The following is a 5,311-nucleotide window of genomic DNA, read 5'->3' on the forward strand; positions in this document are numbered from 1 at the left end:
ATCACTATTTTGTGACATCACAATGCTTCGTCCTGTAACATTCTACAGCTGCTGACGTTTCCAGTTTCCATGCAGGAAGACAGGTAGGAGGAGGTGAGTCCTACATAGCAGGGTATGATGGAGAGGGGTAAGGAAGACAGAGTGCAAAATAGTTAGCTGAAATGCAAGACAAGATAGACAGAACTGGAATACAGGTACAAGAACACATAAATAGGAGAAGCGCAGGAAGGAATGATATATTTAGGAATAAAAATGTAGCGTTACAGGAATAAAGAGGCCAGTATGGAGGATAAGCACACATACAGGGGATGTAGATAACCTGGGTCTCTATGAGGCAGGATCGTGGCTTTGGGATGAAAAAGTTAATAAAATAGATAAATGGGATATTGATAACTTTGAAAGTATCGTTTGGTTTAAGGAAAATTGGGAAACTGGTTGACTCATAAATATTTTATTGTACTTAAACTAGTACTATGCTTAATGATAGTCTTTTGTGTTTTTTAGATCATCTGGCAAAGAGATTTGCAGAGTGTCGGGTGACCGGCAAAGAGATCTGCAAAGTGTCAGTTGAAGACAACGGGAGGGGTCGCAGAGGTAGCAACGACTGGAGTATAACATGAAGGAGGTAAGTTACCATACTCTCTCTGCACATGTTACATAACTTTGAAAGTATCTTGTTTGGTTTAAGGAAAATTGGGAAACTGGTTGACTCATAAACATTTTATTGTACTTAAACTAGTACTATGCTTAATGGTAGTCTTTTGTGTTTTTTAGATCATCTGGCAAAGAGATTTGCAGAGTGTCGGGTGACCGGCAAAGAGATCTGCAAAGTGTCAGTTGAAGATGACGGGAGGGGTTGCAGAGGTAGCAACGACTGGAGTATAACATGAAGGAGGTAAGTTACCATACTCTCTCTGCACGTTACATCTGCCCCACCTGCAGTGCACATGGTTTTGTCCATTAGTGAACAAATTTGCTGCTGCGATCAGGTCTGGATTAGGCCCATGGTCCTAGCACTAGGGAAGACCTGCAGCAGATAACTTGGGTCTCTATGAGAAAGGATCTTGAGTTTTGGATAAAAAGTCAGTAAAATAGATAAATTGCAAATTAATAAAAATGAAAGTATGTATCAAAATGTGGTAGTATAATTATACACATACAGTCAGTGGTTAAAGTGGGCCGGAACGGGGCGGAACTGCGTTCCGTCACCTCTAATTGCAGGCGGAACCAGTTCCGCCTCCGCCCGGCCACAGCATCATGTCCCTGTTCCATAGTAAAGGTGGCAGCGGCCGCCAGCCAATCATGGCTCGCGGACCGGCTGCAGCACCAATCAGAAGAAGATGAGGCTTTTTTGGCGTGAGCCAATCACGGCTCGCAGACCGCCAGCCAATGAGAAGCTGCCAAGTGGCAGCTTCTCATTAGCTGGCGGTCCAGGAGCCGTGAATGGCGCACAGCCGGCGCCAGGTTCAAAGTGCCGTCTCTCCCCCCCTCCGCCGCTGCCACAGCCGCCAGAGTGTGACTGAGCCGCGGTTTGTAACGCCCGATCCCCCCCCCCCCCCCCCCCCCCGCAGCCGCCGGAGTTAACTGTTCCATAGTAAAGGTGGCAGCGGCCGCCAGCCAATCACGGCTCGCGGACCGGCTGCAGCACCAATCAGAAGAAGATGAGGCTTTTTTTTAAATCTGGCGTGACGTGAGCCAATCACGGCTCGCAGACCGCCAGCCAATGAGAAGCTGCCAAGTGGCAGCTTCTCATTAGCTGGCGGTCCAGGAGCCGTGAATGACGCACAGCCGGCGCCAGGTTCAAAGTGCCGTCTCTCCCCCCCTCCGCCGCTGCCACAGCCGCCAGAGTGTGACTGAGCCGCGGGTTGTAACGCCCGATCCCACCCCCCCACCCCCCGCAGCCGCCGGAGTTAACTGACGCTGAGCAGCGGCCAGTAATGCCCATGCCCACTCCCCATCTCCCTGCCAGCGCAGCAGCTTAAATTCCACCCTACCCCTAAGCTTAGTGACCCGCGGCCTGTAATGCCCTCCCCACCTCCACCGGAGCACTGTCTGCAAGTGAATGATGGTCCGAGGCCCTATCCTAACCGTGGCACACCCCTGGGCGTCTGGCAGGAGAGTCAACTCGCCCTCCACATGAAGACCTCCAGGTAACTGCTGCCACAATTCACAGCTCTGGGTGCCCAGTCTTTCTGCTGCTGATATTCTCTCTCTCTCTCTCTCCATGTTTCTCTCTCTCTCTCTCTGTCACTCTATTTTGCTATGTCTCCCCCTCATCTCCCTCTTTTGCCATGTCTCTCTCTCTCTCTTGCAATGTCTCTCTCTCCATGTCTCTCTCACCCTCTCTTGCCATGTCACTCTTTTTGTCTTTTTTTGCACTTTCAAGACTCTGAGAGAGAGAGAGAGAGAGAGAGAGAGAGAGAGAGAGAGAGAGAGAGAGTGTGTGTGTGTGTGTGTGTGTGTGTGTGTGTGTGTGTGTGTGTGTGTGTGTGTGTGTGTGTGTGTGTGTGTGTGCGCGCGCGCTGGAAGGGGCTCTACCTGTCGTACTGTGTAAAAGGGGAAGCTGTCTGCCGTACTGTGTAAAAGGGGGCTTCGCCTCCCGTACTGTGTAAAAGGGGGACTCTGCTATTGTGTGTGTAAAGGGCATTAGTATGTGGGGCGGACAATGTGAATAAGATTGTGCTACTGTGAAGCATTATTTTGAATTGGTGTTACTTTTGTGTGGCCACGCCCCTTCTGTGTGAGGCCACACCCCTTTCTGCGGCATTGCGGGTGAGGTGAGTTCCCCCACCTCTCCAGGACCACTTTAAGCCCTGCATACAGTAGTATGTCTGACCAGGAAATTCTGGTTATTTAGATCACCGTTTGGCAAAGTTCTGGTAAAGAAATTTGCAGAGTGTCGGGTGACCGGCAAAGAGATTTGCAAAGTGTCAGTTGAAGACGACGGGAGGGGTCGCAGAGGAATTAGTGACTGGAGAATAGCATGCAGGAGGTAAGTTACCATACTTGTGTAATTGTGTGTGTCGTGGGGGGTATTGAGAGCACAGTACAAAACATAGGGTCTATGGTGGGGGAGAGCGGACAATACAAAACATGCAGAAGGGGGCAACTTGGTATAGCACATACAGATGGTGTGGGGGCACAATACAAAAACATAGAAATTGTGGCGTACTCTATAGGACATAAAGAGGAAGGACATACACTTTTGGGGGTTGCGAGATGTAGAACATACTGTAATACAGAAAAACAGGAAGGGTGGGGAGAGCATGATACAGAACATACAGATCGGGGGAAGAACAATACAGATCGGGGGATATAGTGAAATAGCTGACATTTACAGTATATCAATGAACTGGGGGCAGGTGTACAAAGCCTGGGAGAGTGATAAAGTGGAGAGATATAAACTAACAATCAATCAGCTCCTATTTGTCATTTTTCAAACACAGCCTGTAACATGGCAGTTAGGAGCTGATTGTCTGGTACTTTACCTCTCTCCACTTTATCACTCTGCAGGTGTTTAATACATCTCCCCCATAGAATAACCAAATGATGAAATGGTACAGAATGGTATAAATTATGTGAATTGGAGCTGTAACAAGTGACTGTTTCCCTATCTTTACATATAATAAAGGTGACATAGTCCTTTCCCTAGAGTCCTTCTCCTTACCGCTCAGGGGGCCTGATTCAGATGCGGACGCAGAGCTGCTGTTGCACCAAGTGGCTTAATGCTTTTTCACTGTGCATGCGTGTAAGCTGCGCTGCGCACAAAATGAAATCATGCTCACATAGAGGATCCCATCGCAAAGTGATTGACAGGAAGTCAGCGTTTGAGGTTGTAACGGGGTTGGCTAACTGTATACAGGCGTGTCAGGTCCGTTCAAACGCCGTTCCATGTGCGTGAATAAATTACCCATTGCGACCTGTGTTGCTGCTGGAGAGCCCCCTGTGTCTAGGAGACTTGCTCAGCCTACGACTGATCAGACTCACAATGCAATTGTGAACGGCAATATTGCAGCAGCGATCGCTTCAACAACCACAACTGAATCAGGCCCACAATTACACCATTATATTTTACTATTTTATCACATTTAACAACTAAGGGGGTCAGTTTAATTAGGTGCGAGTTTGTCTTACAACAGCCGCACTTTCCGATAGCCCCATAGGCTGAATCTGGCCATGAAGGGTGTGAGTTTGGATGCTGTTGAAACGTTGCAGCAATGGTAACTCACACCTAATTGGATTGATCCCTAAATGTTAGCAATTTATAGCTTTTATTATTTACTGGTCAAATTTCTTTTCTGAAGGTACCCACTAATTACTATAAGAGAGACCTTATCCCCCAATGTGTGTATTGTATAAAAACAATGGGCCCTTTGGGATAATTGCCCTTATTTTAGGTATTTTCCATGTCCTCAGTAGTTAGAGTAACATATTTACATAGAGAGATTTTTCTCTCTACACAACCACACCACTGTTTGCAGTTTATCTCTCTGCTTGTTCATCCACTAACAATGATTTTTCATCTCTTCCCCTTCGTCTACACACAGTGGGTGATCCCTGAATAGCTGCCCTGGGAGGAGAGCTGCGGACACATGCTCCAAATGTTGGAACATATGCATTACCTATTAAGAGATGCGGTAAAGATGCCGGCTGTCGGGTTTACGTCAGTCAGAATACTGACTCTGGGATCCCGAAACTATTCAGAATCTCGACGTTGGAACTCCGAATGGGCAAGGATACCGACGCCCTTATCTCCACGATCATAGGTTTAGGGCTGGGCAAGGGGGATTAGGTTTAGGCATCAGGCACGGGGTGGAGGGGGGGTGGTTAGGCTGCGGGGGAGGGAGGGTTAGGTTTGCATGTCAGACGGGGGGGTTAGGTTTAGGCATCAGGCGGGGGTTAGGGTTAGGCTGCAGGTGGGGGGAGGTTAGGGTTAGGCTTCAGATAGGGTGGGTTAGGCACCCCCCAGGGGTGGTTAGGCTGCGTGGGAGGAAGGGTTAGGTTTAGGCATCAGGCGGGAGGGTTAGGTTTAGGCATTAGGCACGGGGGTTAAGTTTAGGCTGCGGATGGGGGGAGCTTAGGTTTAGGCACCCGCGGGGGTGGTTAGGCTGCGAAGGAGGGAGGGTTAGGTTTAGGCGGGGGGATTAGGTTTAGGAGTCAGGCAGGGGGGTTAAGTTTAGGCTGTGGGTGGGGGGAGGTTTGGCTGCAGGTAGGGTGGGTGGGTTAGAGTTAGGCACCCCTGGGGGTGGTTAGGCTGCAGGGGAGGGAGGGTTAGGATTAGGCATCAGGCAGGGGGTTAGGTTTAGGCGTC

At 49.1% G+C, this 5,311-nt stretch overlaps 1 long non-coding RNA gene across 1 annotated transcript; it reads left to right on the forward strand.

Annotated features, from left to right (window-relative positions):
- The first annotated feature begins 507 nt into the window (after window positions 1-507).
- LOC134890061 (uncharacterized) lies at window positions 508-4,803 on the forward strand. The gene is made up of 4 exons (XR_010171322.1): window positions 508-625; window positions 775-895; window positions 2,858-2,992; window positions 4,548-4,803. It is a non-coding gene; the product is annotated as an uncharacterized LOC134890061 (long non-coding RNA).
- Window positions 4,804-5,311: the final 508 nt, after the last annotated feature.

The sequence above is a fragment of the Pseudophryne corroboree genome, chromosome 1 (genome assembly GCF_028390025.1).
Source record: "Pseudophryne corroboree isolate aPseCor3 chromosome 1, aPseCor3.hap2, whole genome shotgun sequence".
NCBI classification, from domain to species: Eukaryota; Metazoa; Chordata; class Amphibia; order Anura; family Myobatrachidae; genus Pseudophryne; species Pseudophryne corroboree.